Raw genomic sequence first — 20409 nt, forward strand, 5'->3', positions numbered from 1 at the left:
TTTCTGTATTAAAAGTGACAATACAAATCAAGATGGAAAATCTGAAAATGACATGACGGGTTTTTTAATGCAAAGGTTTTTCACTACTATTGGTGCTCACGGTGATAGCTAGCTAGAGCTACTGAGAGAAAGACAGACAGACAGACAGAGAGAGAGAGACAGACAGACAGACAGACAGATAGATAGATAGATAGATAGATAGATAGATAGATAGATAGATAGATAGATAGATAGATAGATAGATAGATAGATAGATAGATGGCTCCTCTTTGCAACACCGAGGCCACTATAACACTTGGGTGTCAAATCTAGTTTATACTTATGGACCTATCTTACACATATTCGTGCATGAAATCTTTATCTCCTCCATTAATCTTTATCTCTCTGAAGAGCGTTGTTGACCTGTGCTCTTCTCCTGATTAATGCTCCAGGTGTCTCAGTATCTCTTGAATTTTTTTCCACCCAGTTGCTTCCACATCTGCTGGTGTTATTCTAACAGAACAGAGGTGGTGGGTGACACAGTTGAGATAGTTGCAGTCACACTTGGCAAGAGAGGAACTCGACCAGTTGGTCTTCAGTTGTAACATCAGCACATTTAGTGTCCCTTAAGATGTTTCCTTTCATCTGTGCCCACATTACCCCCATTTAATTGTAATTAGGAGAAACGTTAAAGGTTTCCAACAAACTAGCTTCTCTGGCATTCCAGCAATACCACTCTCAGAAGAATAAGACTAATACTGTAAGCCAAGAAGGCTGAGACCAGAGGTGTATGTCAGGCCCGTGATTCCACAGAACGCAACAAAAATGTTAAGCGACTGGGAGGTCTTTACTTTCATATGGGTGCAAGTGAATGCTCAAGGGACAAAGACCATATTCATGAACGTGAATGTGTGGGGCCACATAATGCATTCACAGTGTCTGTTCATTCACCCTTAGTAACTGCCTGGTCAGGGTTACGGTTCTTTAAATTAGGCTACTTTTTTTTTTGCGGAATTGAAGCAATTGATTTTTTGTGAGCGAGATTGAAAAAATAGCAGCTGATGTTGAGAATCTGATAGAACAGAGTATAGAACATAGTGATAGAATTTCTATAAAGAAAAGTAAGAAAAGAAAAATGTATAGGCCTATGTTTTGGTTACAGAACACAGATAGGGATATATGGATATGTAAACAGATAGAGATGAAGATTATGGCATTGCATTACCCTACTATGAATTTTTTTGATCAATTGTATTGTATTTGTTCTCTTTTTTTCTTTCTTTCATTATTTCTCGATTTCTTCCTTCCTTCCTTTCTTCAATCCTTCTTACTGTTTTTCTGGTCACTAATCTCGGTATGGCTGGAACTCATCCTGTGTTTACATGAGATTGGAAACAGCTCAATGCAGTTTTTTCCTCGCTTCCCCCCTCCTTCTGCTTCAGGCCGACAGTTTGAAGAGTTGCTGTGGCCAGCTGCCCACATCTGCAGATTGGAGCACTGGAATTTGAAACGGAGGTAAAATATACAGGAGGGTTTGTTTTCACCCAGAGTTCCCCCACAAAGCAGAACAAGAGTAATAGAAAGCTGGAGAGGAAAAAAAAAGAAGGAATGAGTGCTCAGGCAGTCCTCTTCTGGATCTTCTTTCCATTTTGATGTGAACTGTAATCTGCTGTAACTGAAATCACATGGTGAATTATCCCATAGAGAAAGGCAGAGAGACCGGTAAAGGGGGCTGTAATGATGATGATGAAGGTCTCTGGTTCCACTAATGAATCTGCTGATTGGATTTGCTCTTCATCCCAACGCAATCAGCCACTATGGTGGATTTCTTGCCTTCATGCAACTGTCTCTTCTTGTCTCATGGATAGTAAGAGCAATAAAATGACTCTGTTCCCGCACTGAGTGTCACATAGCCCTCCACATGCTTAGAATGTAGAATGGATCATTTATAAGATGTATACAAGTGTGCGAGGTGTCTGACCTGGGCGCTTGTTGGGTTTGACCCGGTGGACACGATTCATTAAAGATAAAGCCAAAAGTCTAAAAACAGTGAGATGAATTTTAAAATGAAATATCTGATGCCTAATTTATATTTCTGCTTCTGTATTTTTAGTTCACTTATTACCTGTTAAAGGCTTCATGTAGCTTCGTGAGAGCTTGATGTGCAGCCAATGAGGAGGCAGGACATAATGTGCCTCATGGTGCGAGTGTTAATAGTGTTAAAGGCCTGATTTAATTAGAGTGCAGAGCACCATGCTGGACTTTTTGGCATTTCGCATAACATCATTTTTGCCATGATTGCTACAGTAGTATTGTTCTTCTGTGTTACCAAAGGATAATCAAAGACTATACTGAAGATTGTTGGATTGTTGGAAAAGTACGCAGTTCAACTTCCAAAACCTTGCCTGATATTTTGAATGGCAGGTTAAACGTGTTCAACGCTAACATCAAAGCATGAACATCTTAATTTATTATCTTATAGATTGTTACTCCCAAAATTCCAAAACCCCCAAACTCTCCTTTTTCCTATACATTTGTTCTACCTGGAAATGGCAGGAGACCTATTTTGTCAGCACAAACATACAGGCCATTAGCAGAGCAGGAAATTCTCCACAGGATCTATTGTATTAGTGGCTCACTTTTTTTCTCCATTTCACATCTCTCCCTCTTATCATTCTGTCCGCTTTAGCTCTCTGTCCTCCCCTTTCTCACATGTCATGAATCGCCTCCCTCTCCCATCTTTTTCTGGAATTTTTCCCCTATTTGCAATTACAGTAATATGTAACATCAGGCTCAGTGAGTTACGGCTTTACCTTACATAACCCAAAAGAGTTAAGTAGTAGTGAGACATAGAGCTTATACTGGCTGGAACTGAGATATAAACCATAAACTAAATTAACCTAACCTAACCTAAAATAACATAACCATAGACTCATGCCAGTGTTACCACATCCATCACAACCCACAGCAGGATAAACGAATATAATGAACGAATTTTGGAGCAAATGAATGGATGGATGGATGGATGGATGGATGGATGAATGCTTGAATAAAAAAAACAATAAAATAGTTAGCAGAGGTTTTGGGAGATATTATCCAAGAGTATGCATTGCATTGGGTAAAACCGCATGTCTTGTTTTTCAGTTAGTGCAGGTAGTTTATAAAGATGTGTATATACTGTGGTTTATTTCACATGAGTTCATGATGCTGTCAAAACTATTTTCACATCATAAAACACATGTTGCCGTATTGTGTTTTATAAGTCCACAATATAAGGAGTGCATCGGCATGTTTTAGTCTAAAGGGATATTTGTTTGAATATTATAGGACTTTGTCAGTATATTGGGTAAATGTTAGTTTTAGGAGTTCATTGGCTATAGGTTGCCCTGTGCCATGCAATAATGTAGCTGAAAACTAAGACAGTGTGTGTGCTGTGCTGATGTCAGTGTTGGCATCTAGCTGTTGGCCACCAGGTGGCTTTTTTATTCATTAGATTTAGTTTCCAGAGATTTAATGCGAGTCAGCTTGAATGAAACCAGCCATGTTCTCTAGTCAATCCCAAAATGCGCCAACATGGTCAGCTTGTAAATTTCATCTAATGAATGCTGCCGTTGGCCAAGATTAAGAGAGCTGGGAAGGAGGCACACATGCAGATTGATTGAAGGGTTGCCGTACAGAGTCAATCAATGCATGGAACCACAACTACAGCTAGAACTATGATGTTTTGTGACTTGACCTGCTATAAGTATCATCTTTACAACCTATTATCCTTATTGTTCATTTATTGGGATTCCTGAGACCAGGAAATAAGGAAATTAACCCTAGCCCTTGGTTTTATTTAAAGAAGATGATATTCTCCTTTTGGAGAAAAGCATCAGCCAAATAAGTCAATGCATGCAGCATGCTCTTAGTACATACTGTGTCAGAGAGTTTGGGGAGATTTAGTCTTAAAACTTCCAGCTCTAGGCACAACATTAGCTGTACAGTATAATGCTTTCTTTGAATAGACAGATCTAGATAGATAGTCTATGCAGTCTATAGTCTATACACTATGTAGTGTGAATACAGCAAATAGGAGACTATTTTTAAGTAATAACAGAATTTGACAGCTCTAGTGAATATAGAATACAGTAAACAGATGAACTATACAGCTTAAATGTCCACTATGGGGATTTAAAATGAAGTCTTAAAATCATGTGAATCAGGGTTTTTTTTTTATTCATTGATTCTCATGTGTCTCTTAAATCTAAGTCAGTGTAGTGTGAGGAAATGGCATGAAAATAAATATTTAATCTTGCAGGTTTTATGTAACATTATTTTGGTTTTATGCCAAAATAATGATATTAGAACCCAAATGAGTGACTTGAAGCCACAGAGATGTGAATGATAACGTCTGGACTAATGTTATTTTATACATCACCTCAGGAAAATTCACTACAAAAATTGAATGCTATTCTACCTCTTTCTGAACTTTTGATTGACGATATAAGCTTTGACTGACCTCAGACGGGCAGATTTAGCATGCTGGATTTTATTTCAACTTATTTTCTATTGCGGTATGGCTCAAACAGAGAAAAAAAAGAACAACACACACACAATCATGCGTTGTATTCACATGCTGTTATTATTCTGTTCTGTTCATCTGTCTTTTGGTTTCCTTTATTTCTCTACCGCATTTTGGCCCTGTTTTTGGCCCCAGCCTCTTTGCCTTTCTTTGGGTGGTTTATGTATTGTTTTCATTTTTCTGTTCTCATGTTTTAATGGGCTTTCGTTAGCCTGTGGCTGGGCACTAGAGAGACAGAAAAAAATACATAAGGAAAAGCAGAGGGAAAGTAGTGGGATTTGAATCCATAAGTGCCACATTTCCATTATTTGCATTTCCCAGTCTATGCATGTATACTTTCCATTTTTAACTTTCCTGCTCACTTTTTCCCTCTTCTTTTTTCGCTCTCTATCACCATCATCTTGCATGTCTGTAATGTTTAGCCGCTTGTTTCTGTTCATTGCCCAATGCTTATCTCTCCCTCCCACTCCCTCATTTTAGCTATTAGCTCATGTAAACTTTGCTTTTTGTTGAAGTATTTTCAGCATAGTTCTCCTGTTTGTCATTAAACTATAAAAAAACAAAACAAAAAAAATCCTCCCTCAAACCTTTCTCTTGTTCACCCTCACTCTCTCCCTTCCTTCCTCTGGTTTGTTTTGTCCACGTGCGTTTGAGCAAACTTCTCCCTGCCAGTGTTTGTTGAATTTTCAGGCAGACACATCTTGAAGCCATGAGGTCTCTCTCTGTGTTGTGGGTTGCCATTTCACCCTGCACACACAAACACACACACTGCCGAGGCCTGTTACAGCTCAAGCTGAGAGAACTCAGGGACAGAGGGCTGAATTACTGTGTATAATGTGCAAATCTTTACCATGAGATAATTCGATGAAAGAGCCAACTCTTTCCTATATATACTTTCACTGCTGCACTCAATCATGTCTGAATCTTAAACCTTTCTTAGTCTTAAAACTTTTAACACACAATCTCCTACCACCAGATCAGTGTCCGACTAAAATTCAGTGATCGAATTGCTAGAAAAAATTATGCATTTGGTACTTTTATTTTAACAATTTTTGTAATTGTTCCTACAGAGTGACTTTACCAGAAGCTCTTGTTCAGTACACAACTGAGCACAGGTATATAAATGCTGAGCTGGTGTTACTTGCTGGCTCCATTCCGCACTGCCAAGGCCCATAAAACTTCATTATTTTCTATACTCCACCTCACATTTCCTGACCTGTCTCTTTGCCTTTTGTTTTGTTTTATTTTTTGTGCCTTTCAATGGATCTTCTTTCATGTTCTTTCTTCTATATTACTCTATACCTTGGTGTCACCACATTTAATACACTTTCCAGGTCTTCATCTCATCTCTATACCCCTATACGCCAATCTCTATCTTGCTTTCTCTTATTTTTCTCTTTGTGTTTATATATAGTTGTTTATCTTGAAGTATAGCCTGAATGGTGGCTCCCAGAGGCACGGTGTGAAACACTAGGCTGAACTGGAGTGCCTGTGCAATTGTTCATTGAGTGTGAACAATGCACACTCAATAGGTTCCTTGGTTGCTGTTAGCGTTTTTTGGTGAAGTATTTCAGATAACTCCAGAAGTGAATGACTAGCTTTGAGTTAAGTCACTGAGAGCATGTTATATGCATTGTTTTGAGTTATATCCACATCGTATTATGTGCAATCAATTTAGCTCATGGTACTTGTAATACTCTTACAGTAGTTGACAACAGTGTTCTTTTATTTGTGAATTCGCCCTAACGATTCACTTTCTGGAGCCACAGGTACTGATTAAAAAAAAAATGGATGGCCAATGTAGAGGGATATATGGAGTTGACTCAAATTTGTAGTAGTGTTAATACCAGTTTGCATCTTCACAATAAATGGCAGTATGTCCTACTTTTACTCTGTTTCATTTACATTTACATTTACATTTACAGCATTTGGCAGACGCCCGTATCCAGAGCAACGTACAGAAGTTCTTAAATCTCTATCATTGGATACATTAATGCTGGTTCACTAGGTTACATACTGTACTTAAGATACTATGAGTTTAAAACATTTGTTCAAAGTTACAGAAAGTTTTTTTTTAAATGCAAATAATAGGGAAAGAAGTGCTAGTTGAAGTGTTTCCTGAATAAGTAGGTCTTCAACCGTCGTTTGAAAATAGTCAGTGACTCAGCTGTCCAGACCCCTAGGGGAAGTTCATTCTACCACCTTGGTGCCAGAACAGAGAAGAGTCTTGTAGTATACTTGCCTCTTACCCTGAGAGATGGTTGAACTAGTCGAGCAGTGCTGGTAGATTGGAGGCTGTGATTTGCAGTGCGAGGAGTGATGAGGGCTTTGATTTAAGAGGGAGCTGGTCTGTTTTTGACTTTGTAGGCCAGCATCAGTGTTTTGAATCTGATGCGTACAGCTACCGGTAGCCAGAGGAGGGATCGCAGCAGCGGGGGGTATACGAGAACAGGTTGAAAACAAGCTGTGCAGTTGCATTTTGGATCATTTATTCTTACAGACTAGCTTGAAATTTTAGCATCTACCACTCACCCAACTGTTTCATACTTTGGATATCTGTACACGTATAATGTGTCCAAGCATCCCATTGATAAACTTAAGGAAAAAGAAGAAAAGCAAGGTCTTTGCTATGACATGGGGCACCCTTGTAACAAGGCTTAGTTCTTTCTCACAACAGTCTAACCTTTGCGATAATAGAAATAAATATCCAGGAAAAATTGCAATACAGGAGTGAAAACTGATCATTGAAAACATCACTGATCATTCTTACATGAAACTGTTATGAAAAAGCTCCATTGATATGAAAAATGAGTTACATGTCAGTCTGGTTTAGAAAAACAGTAGAACAAATGGATCTCTTTAATATTTGTGACAGGGCTAGCACATTCCAAGACATATGAAGATCATATTAATGAAAATGCTTACAACTATAGCGTTCTTCTGACAAGGGAGTTGCGGAGAGCAATGACATCTTTTCTTACCCAAATAGCCATACCAGTTACGCATCATAGAGTCCCAAGCATTTCATTTGTTTGACTTGAATTACCAAATGCTGTTTTTATATACTTTATGTAGTATGTACTGTATGCTATAGCTATATAGGTTATGTCTTTTTTCTATTATTGGTAAAAATGATTACATTTTTAAAAGTCTTATTTCTAAAACTGTTCATAATATAACACAACCAAGGATGTTGTTTCACTGCTTACTGTGACCAACCATAATGGTCCAAATACATAGAAAAATAAGATTCCAATTCATCATATGTACGTATTTGGAGTTTTTGAAGTAATTATGTCAAAAAAAAACAGCCCCCGTGCATTGGCGCCAAAGTCTAAAACTCCTCTTCTCTGTCCCGTTCACTCCCCCTTCTTCTCTGTTTTTGTCTCCTTCAGCCCATCCCTAGCACCTCCCATTCCTAAGAAACGTAGGAGAGAGTGATGTGTGAAGTTTGCGATAAGGCTGAGTTTGATATATAACGTTCACGTAGTATGTCATTTACTATACTCTTATCGCTGAGGTGTGCTCCTGACAAATGAGCTGTTTAACATTATGGTCTTAGCCACTCAGAAAGTTCCAGAGACGGATTGAATCATGGCTTAACTCAGCGCTGAGAGGTTAATACATGATGGAGATTGAATGTCTATTATGTCAGTTAATAAATGGATTGATACATGATCTACAGCTCTGCTTATTTGCCATAATGTGAAACGAGCCAAGATTATTAATAAGCCAGAATCTTAAGCCAATTCAATGTGTGACTTTAGCATATGGAATTACACACACACACGCGCACACACACACACACAGACACACACATGCATATTTCACTGGCCTCACCTGACCCTAAAGCAACATGTGGATATGATGAATCCTGTTTCTGAAAGCGAAGGCCAAGTCTTTCCTTCTGCCACGTAGACTCAGCAGCACTAACATACCGCCTCACTTATTATAGCAGTGTGAGAGACAGAGAGGGAAAAGTTCAGGATGAACCTACATGAAAAAACCTGCAATAGTCAATTGACGAAGTTTCTTCTTTATACCATAGTGTAACTATTCTTATATTCACTTCATAGACCCACAGTGAAAAATGTTTTTTTACCTAGACGTAACAAAGAACGTTGTTTACTGTATATTGTGTCTGTGTGCTTGCACCATACAGCAGCTTCTAAAAAAATATCAATAATTTACCTGTGCTAGTCATCTTATGAGCTAAAGACATAATAACAACACATAAATAGAAAAAAACAACAACAAGCCCAAGTAAAGAGGCAGTACTGTACATTCCCCACCACCTCTGTCTTTGTCCTGCTGTCTGTTTGGGTGTTTTTTCCCTTTGTTGTTTATTCTTTCCTTTGAATTTCTATGATACGCATTGTATTATACTGACCCACAAATGAACTATTGTATAGTGAGACTGACTTTTCCTGTCTTCAGAGGCCATCTTTTTCTCCCTATCTCTGTTTCTTTCTTTCTCATTCTTCACAGTGACACTTTAACTGTACTCATGCAGCACTCTTCTCTTCCCCAGTGCTCTTGAACCATTCATTAAGTAAAATGAGCATTCTCTGTGGCACTCATGATTGCTTTAACGGGCGCAATTTATGTGTCTATATGTGGTTTTACTCACTTGTAAAACACATCTCCCCAGTTCGAAACGATTATCCACATATTTATTTGCCTGGTTTACAGGCTGAAAAAAAGGCCTTGCCAAGTGGCCATCTTAAACCTCATTTGTGACCGGCTGTGTAAAGGGAAGAACCCAAGAGATAAAGTCCCAAAGAAGGAGAACCCTTCCACTTGAGATAGCAGGTGTCCTTTCTACTGGTCTTCTGATACTATAAAGTGATTGAGTGCTGCATTTTGTTTGTCACTGGTCCAGCATGGCTATTTTGAATGATATCATTATCATATTCTTCTTAGTTTTTGGACTTTTGTAGAGTTTTGAGACATGTAAGGCATAGGCCACTTACCTTTTTGGAGTTGTTTTACGAGGGAGATATGGGTTGTTTGTGTTTTACTCCTGAGAGAATTCTTCATGCATTACTTTCAGACTATAATTGTGTGTGTGTGTGTGTGTGTGTGTGCATGCGTGTGTGCACGTGTGTGTGTTTTGTGCCTAAGCGATTTACATCCCTCAAAAATAGGCATTCCTGAAAACCTATATACTTTATTACTTCTCAGCCCCCAGTAACTCTGTTGCTGCCATTAACGATGCCCTGGGGTATAAATATGAGGTAAAGGCCTTTGCCTTTAAAAAAAAAGCAAAGAACTTAAAACACAAACGAGACAGATGGTTAGATTAGCATCGAATACACTGATAATAAATTAGCAGGTAAAAAACATTTTATACACTTTATGCACAATTAGACTGGCACAGCCATATTACATGGAGTCTTTAAAATATGGAGGTGAATCCTTGATGCTTTTGGGGCTGTTTTGTGGCTGAAAGTTTTGGAACCTTGGTGAAGATTGATGACATCGTGAATTCTGCAACATACTAAGATATTTCAGCCCAAAATATGAAATGTTTTTTTTTATTATTATTATTGCGCTTAATGTCTATGGTAGTGATTTTGCCTTGACGTATTGTATGTTTACACAATGTCTATGGCAGGAATCCTGCATGTTTGTATAGTGGGTGATGGATGGCTCTCTTAATGAAGTGTCAAGTCTTTTATCTACTACATGGAACAATTATATTTAGGACAGTGTGTGTAAGGTGGCAGGTGGACATAGACCCCTCAAGGCAGTGGGTTCTCCTAAACAAAAGTGATAAATAGCTGTGGGTAACAACTAAAGTGTTAATAAAAGCTTGGTACTTTACTGGACTCCCATCGCTCTTTTCTGTCTTTTGTTTAACTCTTATAACCAGAGGACAAAAAATGGAATTTGCACCTGTTTTGGGGTGCTCATGTTTTTTTGGGGAATTTGTTTTTCATTTGAGTATTTCACGTTGTTGTCCTAGTCTACTTTAGTTTTTTCTATAAAGATAGAATATGGAAATAGAAAGATAGAATTTTTTTTTAAAAACCCAAATGTTTCTATCTTCAAAGTAAATGTTGATATCAAACCCATTTCTGCTCTCTGAGACACTCTCTAATGTGCTTGTTCATAATCATCTAAAATCATTATCTTCCATTTCTACCATTTATCTTCAACCACTAAAATTCTGTGTCAGACACTGAATGTGTCCTGGATAATTTTATATCAGACTTATATTATATCAGATAAAATAATTCATTTGAGAAGTCATTTCATGATTTCCATTCCACTGGAGCGCCGGTGTATTTCGTCATAAGTATTTATGTAAGCATTTAGTAATTGATTCCAGTACATTTGATTTGATTTTGCCTTTTATCTGTAATAAACGTTTAAAAATAAAAGTGAAGCAAAAACAGTTTATTGGTAGTTTCTTTGAACATTATCTTTGAAAACCCAGAGTTCAGGAGATCATGGTATATAATGCTTTTAAACTGATTTTAACCTATTTTATCTACTCTTTTGCTCTTATCAGGCATCTTATATTCTCAGCTGTAAGTGCTCCTTTCTTTTTCCTCACCACACCTGCCTGTCTCATCCCCTTTCATTCACTCCCACTTTAACTGTCTCTCTCTTTCTCTCCTTTAACATTTATCACTTTCTCTCTCTCATCATTATCTGCCCTCCTTCACTCTTTGCCAACAAGTCTCTCTTTCTTTTTTATTTTCTCTGTGCTTGTCTTTCTTGGCAAGACCTGCCGTTCCCACAGCTTCCCCAACCCCCTCACCCCATCACCCCCCTTTCTCTCTCTTTCTCTCTCTGTCTCTTTCTCACCAACTTACTTTCAAGCTCTCTTTTTGGCACACGGTGCCATCACATGATCCACACTCCCGACTCACACACACAATGCATGTAGAGTGCTCCCCCGGGGGCGCATTGCATATCTTCTCCCACATATCCTCCCCACACTTTTTTTTCCAGAAAGTGCTATTATATAGTCTCGTGCTACATTATATGGTCATTGAGTGGGGGCACAGAATGAGTTTATTGTTGCAAATTTGGGGTCACTTTATCCACTCTCCGCCCTCTTTCCCATCAGTTCACTTCCCCTATGAGCTCTTTAGAAGATAACAGTCCTTATGATGCACTACCGTGTCATCCAATCTGAATCTCTGCCCACTGCTACTAATTCTGATCTGCAGACATAACACTATATAGAAGACTTATGTAAGCTTGGTTGTGTAGTAGTTGGACCCAGCGCTGGTGTCTGGTGACACACTTGTTTTTCAGAAAGCTGGATAATAACATTGAATAACAGAGAAGGAATCTAAAAGAGTGAGGTAAGGGGGTTAGACCGACTGGACTACAGATATGTCAGAGCATTCACACACTCATTCTAATCTAAGGGGTGATTTTAAATATACCACCTTCTGGCCTAATTTTGGACATGACACAAAACCCAGAGAAAATGCCACAGTGTACTAGTAACTGCTTAGAATGTTTAATCATTTTTTTAATAATCTTTTAAGAGATGACTTGTATGAACATGTTCAGGAAAAAAAAAAACACTTATCAAACTGGTCTGCCATGATTGAAAACACAAATCAAAGCTGACAGCTTCAACCTGTTGTTGCCTGCTACAGCACCCCTAATGGCAAGCTTGTGATAAGAAATTTCAGGTGACACAGAAAAGAATAGATATAGATTTGTATAGATATTGTTTAGTTCTTATAGTTCCTATAGCATAAGTCCTTAGTCCGTATAAACATATCATGGTTAAACACTAGGATATTAAACATATTCAAAATTATCCAGATTATGTCTTTTATATTTTTTTGGATTGTTAATTTATAAACGTGTGGGTTTTTTTTTTTTGTTTTTTTTTTACATATTTAAGAAGTTGCATGCTATTGCCTTTACACCATTTACTTAGTTTTACTGGTTTTTTAAATAAAATTAATTACTTTTAAAACATTGTTGCTGCTCCTTTAAAATCTTGAAATTTTCTCTATTGTACATAATCCACCATATTGCTTCATCTATTGTACATAATCCACCAAAGTCTATTTTTCTGTAGGAAAGGTTTGGGCACAAAGCTTCTGATGATACATATGCACAGCCTTAATGAGATCTCAGATCTGATTGGTCAGAAGATGATGATTAATTTTTCATATGGTAACAGCATTGCAGTTGAAATCACAGGTTTATATTAATCTCCCTGTTTTAATACGATCATTTATATAGTAACAGCTCATTCACACTGACTTTTAAGACTCCACATAAACTAAGTCTAGTACAAGAAGGTGTTTACTTTCCTATAAAGAGCTGTGCAAATCTCACACCAAAAAAACAAAACACACCAACAGTCCAGCACGTTCAGCAGGTTATTGTCCCTACACAAGTTTACCAAGATTTTAGTGTTAAGTGTGACTCATTAGTTCACACTGTTAATAAAAAACACTTCTTTTACTTTGCGTTTTCACTTTCACCCTTTTTATGAATTATTATCATATTGACATTCAGACTGCTTAACTTTGACTTTGTTTACGGATTACTCCTTTAGCTTCAGCAGCTTATTATTATATTGACATCTTTGGACCATTTTACTCGATTTTGGATTTGTCTGCTTTGCTCATGCTCTCAAAACAGATTGTTCTCTTAATGTGGACTTGTTACATCTTGGACACAAGCATAATGCAATAGAGGGAAAAAAGTCCATGTCCATTTTTAGAGCGGTGCAGTTCAGAACTAAAAAAGCCAGTGAAGCAACTGAAATGCCAACTCAAATAATCTCATGTTAGTTGTGTTTTAATCAACCAATAATATAACTTTATAAAGAGCTAGAAATGTTTCTCTATCTAAGAGTTCCTCTACCTGTATCTAAGCTCACTGAATCACATAAACCTAGTATTTCCTTTATTATTATTCCCCTATTATTATTATTATTATTATTATTATTATTATTATTATTATTATTATTATTGAACAAAATTGTTTTAATGAAAAAACATTGTTTTTATTATTTTTTGTAATGTTCTGCGCCCCCTGGTGGCAGGCCCCCCTCCAGCCCCCCCTTTTATTGTTCATGCACATCTGGAATGAATCAAATCAGCATTACAACACTTTGTACTCCTATCTTGTGAGTAGATCTGGATTATACCACATTGATGGCACCAGGGTTAGGATTCTGTTTTGTATTAGTGCAAGTTTAAGTGGCAGCTTTTAATTACTAAATCAGAGGCTCGTTGCAGCAGTACTTTAATCTTTCAAGTGTGCAGAAATCAGATCACCGATTCAGACCCTCACTGCATAAGTAGTGTTGTATGTTTGATAGATCGCTCACAGGCCCAGTCAATTCTTTGTGGATTAAGAGTTTGTGTGTGTGTGTGTGTGTGTGTGTGTGTGTGTTGTGTTGTGTTGTGGTGTGTATTTGCATGCACACTGAATGTATGGATTAGAAGTGCACTATGGAAAGAGCAGATGTGTGTCTGTGTGCTGTGTCTCTGTGCCAGACGGCTCTATATACATCTGCGTGTACATCTCTCTAACCAGAAGACGTGAGGATAGAACAAGAAAAAAATAGGCATCCTGCCAGTCTCACCTCCCATCCCCCTTCCCATCATTCTTTATTATCTCTCTCTCTCTCTCTCTCTCTCTCTCTCTCTCCCTGTGTCTCTGTCTCATCCATGTTTTTTTCCACAGTCCAGTTATCTTACTATACCATGTCATTAAGCCCTTATTCCTGTTGTATTCTATTGTTTTCATTTTGCTCCCACACTCTTTCTTTGAAGTTAATGCCCCTTGCTTCATGCACCAACCCATTCCATAAGCATCATCCCTCTATTATATCGATTAGTGAATCATTTGCAAAATCGTTCCGACGTGACAGAATCTTTACACGTGCATAAAATGCAAAATATTGTCACCTTTTGAGAAGATCATATGATACTGCTGCAACAGTCATTATCCTAGTCAACATCGTCTTCAACAGGTTTACCCGCTTTCCATCTCTCTTTCTCGCTTCATCTCTCTTCCTTCCTGCTATAGCCTTAAGCCAGGCCCTAGAGCTCCCCCTCTGTTTCTATCTGTCTCTCTGTCTCTGTCTCTCTCTGCGCTGGGCGTGTAGTTGGCAGGCAGCGGGCACAGACGGGCACACAGATGGGCAGCATGCAAGGCAGGGCAGATCTCAGCACACCTGCTCCTCTCTGGCACGACCCGGGCCAAGCATGCACACACGCACACATACACATACACACACAGGAACAGACTCGCACACACACACTCCCGCTCACATTTATATTTACACAGACGCACAGTCACACTTGCGTTTATATACACACACATGGGCAGAGGTAGAATGTCTGTCTAGCCAAAGGCTTTCATTCACATGCACAGACACAATATTATTTACAAATCTCACACTGTAGTGGCTTCACACTTGTACATGAATTTTAAAACATGCTCTCTTAGTATGCATAGAGCTGCTCTCAAGTAATACTTGCAGTTTATATATTTATATATATGAGTTCAAAATTAATCGGATACATGAATTTAATATTATACTCAGGCAGGCATCATAAACCAAACAGAAGATCCCAAGATAGCAATATAATATTTGTATTATAGATTCCTGATTAATTTTATATCATTTTCAATATCATCAATATCAATATCGACCTCCTACAGCTTGAAAAACAAGCTTTTTTTTTCCTTTTCTGAAATATGAAACCTGTATTCTGGATACTTTGTCTATTAGCTACATATTTTATTTCCTCTTTATTTATTGCATACAGAGCAGTTACAAATTTATTAACACCTTCTTAATAAAAGTTTTGTCTTAGATATTGATATGTATTAGTGTGTCTGTAGTGTGTTAGTAGTGTCTAGAGCCACTGATTTCCAAACATTTTTCCAAAAATTTAAATGTTGCAGATAAGTTTTGTACATTGTTGAAGAATGTTACATATTAATTAACAGAACAGAAAGTAAATGAAAAAAAGATTATCCCGGTGAAGGCTTAATATGTTTGGAACAACAGTTTATACAGTATACAGTACATACTGTATGTTCAGCTACACACCTTCAATGGTTTCTTGGTTCATTTCTTTCTTTTTTTTTTTTTTTTTTATTATTAATTTTTTTTTTTTCTGTCTGTCTGTCAAAATGGATCTTTGGGTTACGGACATCTGATAGTGTTTAGAACTAATATGTGAAAAAGAATTGGCAAAAAATTGTCCAGGATGTAATAACTCTTAGTTTCATATTTGTATGCCTACACTTCAACCACACACATATACACTCACACACCTGTTTTGTTGTTGTTTTTTTGCACAATGAAGGCACACTTGAATGTGTTTAGGAACATTCTTTTGCTTATTTTAGTTTCCTGTAATTCTCCTCACATTAATCCATACGCACGCACTCTAAAATGCACAAGGAGGTGAGTACAGGGTGTGTTTGTATGTGTGGTGCTGGAGAGGTGGGTGGTTATGGCTCAGGAGTAGGTAGGCCCCCTTCAGCTTTCTACCCACTGATCTGACTGCGTCTGATGAAGCATTTCAGTGAAAGACCCTCCCGTGCAGCGGTGTCCATAAAGAGCGCCTGCCTGCTGCAGAGCCTCAGGTGAGGGGGCGCAGGCATAGAATCAAGTGTGCTTTTATAAGATAGGAAATGAATAATGTGCATAGCGGTGGGAAGGAGGGGGGATACTTAAATAAAATACTCCAATAGAAGAGCTCTGAGAACATCTGTGTGGGATTGCCTTAGGGATTAGAAGGGTTTGGAACATTTTAAGCGCATTAGGGATTAAAAAAAGGTCAGAATGTTTAGCAACATACCAATAAACCTCTTATGCAAAACCTATTTGATGGGGGGTGGGGGTGTTCGTTGTCGTGCCTCGTTGTCCTTTGTTGTGTGGTAAGGCGTGTGAGTGTGTATTTCTGTCTGTAGTGTGGAGGTGTCAGATCGTTTTATCAGTCACTTTATTAAACATAGTTAACACTGTATATCCTGTAATAACACACCATGTTTTTTTCCATCATTACTCTCAAAGACATCTGCAGCACTGGCTTGTTATTTATGTGTGTGTTCAGGTGGTTCTTCTGTAACACACGCTTGTCAGATATGTTATGAAGAAAAGCAACTTCCTGTAAGAACAACAGAGCAAATCGTATTGTTTAGATAGACACACAGATAGAAAGCCAACAGATAGAGGGCAGTACACTCACAGATAGATAGCAGTGTGTTGATAGATGGCAGATGAAAGGTCATACGGAGTTCAAGATCAGATTAACAGTTAGTGGTGAGATGCTGGGGCTGTGAGAAAAGCAAGACATCTTTTTCCAAGTTCTACTTCACTGTCAGAAAATGACAGCTGGCTACAGGATATACGGTATTATATAGAGACAGCATACAAACAACTTGAATATGGTTTTCACAACAAAGTTTTACTTAGAGACTGTTCAGATTAGGATAATATTCTTAATGACTGAATAGTAAAATTAAAATATTTTAAGATCACATATTGTAACATTGCCTTAATGTGTGTCTGTTCAATTCATATTTTTATGCTGCAATTATTGAATTGAAAAGATTCAATGAATAGAAAAAACATTTTGTCTAAATGATGAAAGGTGTTTTACTAAGTTCATGTCATTTGTGGCCATTTTTAATTTTAATGCTAATTCAAATTTAAATAGAATATTTTTTTAACGGATGTATTTTAATATATCTTATAAATATAAAATCAAACAAAATTAATATAAAATTAATAATGCATTAAGAGTTAACAATAACCATCTCATGTCGTTGTTTTATATAAGTTCTAGAACTGTGACTGACTCATATCTAATATTCCTATGTGAAGTTGATGTAAGATATTGAAATTTTATGTGAATTGCAGATTGCACAAAAAGTGTCAAATTGTGCTAAATATTAGTTAGCTAAAATTAGAAGAATCTATTTCTGTAGACAAATAAATACATGAATCCGAGCCATGAAAGTGTCGGATAAAAATGTGACATTGGCTCACTACATTGTTCTTGACATTTTTCTCCTTAGCCTCTACTCTGTGAGTTGACTTGACCCAGCTTCTGTGTGTACTGTTGATTTTATTTTGTTGGTGTTTGAGATGTCCTGCAGCAGGCCTGTGTTAGATTAATCCTCTCCATTTGCCAGTGTGAGTCTGCGATAAACTGGCAATCTGAGCTCATTGGCAAATGCATAAGCTACAAAATAAATAATTAAATGAAAACAAACCTTTGTTTGTGCACAGTCATTTGTAGGCTCGGTTGTGTATGAATATGTGCTTTTGGAAATGAGTCAATTAGATTCAGTGCTACTGGTTTGTCAGTGTTCTAGAAAGTTACTGAAGTGGCCTTTATATGAATATTAGCTTAAATTTGCAGGTCTTTATTTCAAACCGTTTGGTGGGATGTATATTCTTTCAAAAATTTCATTTCATTTAATTTTTTTATAATTATTATTTGCATTCGCATTTGTATATGTGTACGTTTGTGACACGTTCATTTTGGCCCGTGCTGTATTCAGGGGTCCTCTGGGTGAGTGTGCTGGATTGATAAGGATGGTGCTGAGCTTTTTTTTTTTTTTGGATACATTAGTGAGCTGTGTGTGTTTATGTGTTTGTTGTGTGTGCATGGAGGGTGTATTGTGATTTGCTGATAACAGCAGTGGCTGGACACCACAGGGCCTCAGCTCAATAATGGACAGAGACTCCATTGTGAGCGTGAGGGTGAGTTGCCCCCTGCTCCCCTCGTTTTTGTCTCCGTCCAATAGCATGAGCTTTTCCATTCACTCTGATCCAGCTCTGCACAGTAAGGCTCCATTAATGTGTCTTGTAATTGGATTAGAGCTCGTTGAAGATCCAGAACCGTCGTACATGTTCAGTTCTGCACACCACTAGGGGGAGAAAGCTGGGAGAAGAGTTGAAAAATACTTCTGTAATATTACTACATTACTATATTTTAGTTATGATCAACTGATGCATGTATTCGTGCTTAATTATATTTCCAGGAAATACATACACCCAACATTTTTGATATACACCTCAAAAACTGTGGCAGATTTATTTGGCTTGGTTACCATTTTAATTACATTCCTGTGCTTTAAATTGATTTATTTTTTTAAACAAAAAATCCAAACAAATTCATATATATTCATAACTTTTATATCAATAAATTCTAAAATATATTCTTGACCTCTAATGAAGTGATTTAATTGTTTGATTAATTTGATCTATTATCTATTTCCATGTTTTATATTTAATTGATGCTTTCACTTTTCTGTAAGATTCAGCTCTTTTTGTAGGAGCTAAATATGGATTTTAGTGGTGGCATGTGACTACAAGAAAAATCATTTATCTACATTAACCAGGAATTTTATAGCTTATGTCACTGGCTGACTTAAAATTAGCAGAAATTGTGCTCTTCATTGATCAGCATCTCTCATTAAACTACCCATGAACATCTGGTTTAAAAAGATATCTGTGGCTATAAAACCTCTTTTTCTGTACATAAATGTCTGCATATGGTTGTATGTAAAATGGCCATAAATAAAAAGTCATATATATTTGTGTATGTGACTCTAGATTAGCATTTAGCTGTCAGATGGATTAGCATTAAGCTGTCTGAATATAGTTGTATAGTTTTATACATATTTTTTATACATATAGACACTGCAAAAAGGAGATATTTTTTTTTACTTTTTTCCAAGCAGTGTGTCCATGTATTAGTGAGGGTGTTTGCAAATGTTAAGCTAGCAGGAATTCTCTGACACCACTAGTGCTAAGATGGCTGCCAAATGCTAAGATGGCTGCCAGGATTCCACAGAGCGACCGAAGCGCATGCAACGAGAAAGGGAGCAAGCGAGGGGAAAGAACGTTTCTTGGTTTTCTTCCACGTTCTAATTTTGCCAGTGCTTCTTTTTGTATAAGTTTTCCATTATTTACGTCTGTTACTGTTGTTGTGGCGCATTTTATAGCTTATGCAATTGCTTTTGCTACTTCTGATACAGAACTGACGTTTGCACTACACTGTTAGTCAAAGAATAAGGCATCCATGTTGATTAGTTAGTATTCAATGCTTATTTTAAAGAAAATTCTAGTATCATTAATGGCTATTGTAACACACTAGATAGCAGAAAGAATGTCACTGAATCTGGGCCAAGAACAACATCCAAGAAGGTTCTAGATCCTCAGTTTAATTAGAGATACTCCATAAACGTCTGTATGAATGCACACAAAGTTCAGTCCATATCTTATATGTCCTGATAATAAGGGAAGTCCTTCAGTAAATGCTTTTTTTTATGTACCATTAAATGCTATACACTATGCATCAAGAACAGTTTTGGAAGACAGTGTTGTCACCCCAATTGCACTTCACTTCACATTTTATAATACAATTTATTGCCAAAAGTTTGTGGACAGCCAATCATCGCAAGCATATGTTATAATAACCTCCACTCTTTCCACATGGCTATAGAGATTTGTGCTCATATCGTCATAAGGGCATTGGTGAGGTCAAGTACTGATGTTAGGTGAGAAAGTCTGGGGTGTCAACAGTGATCCATAGAGTTCATCACAGATCAGTGGGTTTTGAGGTCTGTGCAGGACACTAAAGTTCTTACATTCCAACCTTGTCAAACCTTGCTCTTCATACAGTAGCTCTTTGGTCTATCATTTTTGAACAGCTTTTTCTTTTCTCTTAGTTCCGATAAAGGGAAATTGTAAAGAAGCAGCATATAAAGACATCCTAATTGGGCAACAGTTTAAGGAAGGCCTACAAATGGGTGTGACGTCAGATATGGCTGTGTATTGTGTGTCTTTGATAAGTTTATTACTCACCTGTCTTCATTTCAATTCTCACTTT

General features: G+C 37.4%; 1 protein-coding gene across 7 annotated transcripts in view; it reads left to right on the forward strand.

Annotated features, from left to right (window-relative positions):
• The window catches only part of nfixb (nuclear factor I/Xb), a 127152-nt gene that overhangs the window by 76662 nt on the left and 30081 nt on the right, over nucleotides 1-20409 (forward strand). The gene's annotated exons all lie outside the window — the stretch shown is intronic.

This window comes from Tachysurus vachellii, chromosome 18, assembly GCF_030014155.1.
Source record: "Tachysurus vachellii isolate PV-2020 chromosome 18, HZAU_Pvac_v1, whole genome shotgun sequence".
In the NCBI taxonomy this organism is placed as follows: Eukaryota; Metazoa; Chordata; class Actinopteri; order Siluriformes; family Bagridae; genus Tachysurus; species Tachysurus vachellii.